Genomic DNA, 2,055 nt, shown 5'->3' on the forward strand with positions numbered 1-2,055 from the left:
AGGGGGGGGGGGGGTTGGGGGTTTTGGGGGGTTAATTTATGTGTTTCATATATTGTGTTAGCTAGTTATAATTAATAGAGAGAAGTGTCCTCTGTTATGTCCGTGCTTGGTCGACGCTACGTACTATACATACGTATATAGAGAGGACTAGACACGCTAGCTAGCTAGTAAGCAAACGAAGGAAACAGAAGATCGTCATGAACATATATACATATATACAGAGAGAAGTGATATCGACCACCTCTCCTTCTCCGAGAGATTGGTCGAACAACAAGTTCTCGTATATCTATCTGACACTACCGGCTACATATATACAATAATTATCTCTTACAAATATAATCATACGGACTCAGGGTCCACATAGAATTCTCCGTCTTCAGGGATCACGTGGTCAAGAAAGAATGCCGCCAATTCCTCTTGAATTGCTCGCATGCGAGCTGGTGCTAGGAGTTCATCCCGCTTCCGAAACATCTAATTTGAAGAAGGGGGTCAATATATATATATATATATATATATATATATATATAAATGAATGAATGAAACTCAAGACAAATGATGGTAATAAAATAAAATTGTGAATGTTGTTATTTACGTACTTCATATTGTTCGTTAGAGTACCCGCCCCGCTCACAGGTCGTGTGGCGGATGGACTCGCAGATGTAGTATCCACAGAAATCATTCCCTTGTTCCTGCCACAACCACTTTATAAGAAATAGAGGTCAATCAAACTGATAAGCAAGAATGCTAAATGGTATTGATGAAACTAGCGCTTGAATCACTAGGAGATGCATGGAACATGCTACTATAGTACTTACTTTCGGGTGTCTAAATTCCAGCTCCTTCGGCAGTCCCGGAACTATTTTGGTGAATTTTCTCCAAACCCTGCCGGACAAAGAAAACAATTACTTGATATCAGGAAATGAACAAAGTTGCTGATATGGTGGATAATGATCGATTTAACTTACTTCTTGAGGATTTCAGTCATGTCCGCATACTCCTTGGGATCTTTTCGTTTAGAGTCCAAGACGGTTACTACTCCCTCCTCAAGCTTAATCTCTAGGAGAATATAGTGGAAACTGCACACACATGCATAACTCATGAATTACATTACTATAACCTTGACTAATATATAAGGGAAACTGAATACGCACAAGACAGTAACACTCACCTGAAGTTGTAAGGAAAGAGTATTATATCTTTGTTTTGATTTATTATGAACGATCGTAGCAAGCTGGCCTCGGTAGCTGCGGCATGAAGTTTAACCTGAGTTGCATCTATGAGATATGTGTTAATGAACCCAATATCACCGACTTGTCTTTTCTTCAATTCGGCGATCTTCAATCTGCATAATATAGTGAGGATGATTATAAATACATGCAATGAAAGAGCTAAGCTATATAGAGAAACTTAATGACAGAAGTAGTACTACTTACAGACAGTAGCAGGCGACCGTTGTTTTATCGAGGGCCAATTGATTGAAAAACTGATAGAACTCCTCAAATGGAACAGGCAACAGATCAATTCCAACGAGGTCATGCTCCTTTTTAACTTTCACATACAAAGTACTCCTCCCCCCAGATTCTCTGCAGATTTTCAAGTACCAATCATGCAATCTTCGCATCATCGTTGGTAGAGATCTTTCATCTTTAACGAGAGGCTTCCCGTACTCGTATCTTTGTATCTGCACCTCCATGGGTTCATAATGTACTTCGTCGGGCAGGTAATCTGCAAGATTGCTATAACCGGGCACCATCCTCGGATCACTATCGATGTTGTGGCTAGGCACCTTGAGCGGGGGGCACGATTGCTTCGCTTGTTCGCCGAGCTGGGCAATTTGTTTCCCAGCTCGTCGTTCTTTCAGCCTTTGATCACTGACAGTACTTCCCGACCGCTCCGCTTCGGCAAATTCCTTTCCAATAATGCGGTCATAGTTTCCTTTCGGCGGATCAGACTTCGGTGGTTTTGTCAGGGCAGCCAGAGTGCGCTTCACTTTCACCCGATCTACCTTCTCCTCCGGAGGTGGATGTTTCTTTGCTTTAACCCCTTCAAAGAAGT

The sequence above is a fragment of the Triticum dicoccoides genome, chromosome 4A (assembly GCF_002162155.2).
Source record: "Triticum dicoccoides isolate Atlit2015 ecotype Zavitan chromosome 4A, WEW_v2.0, whole genome shotgun sequence".
In the NCBI taxonomy this organism is placed as follows: domain Eukaryota; kingdom Viridiplantae; phylum Streptophyta; class Magnoliopsida; order Poales; family Poaceae; genus Triticum; species Triticum dicoccoides.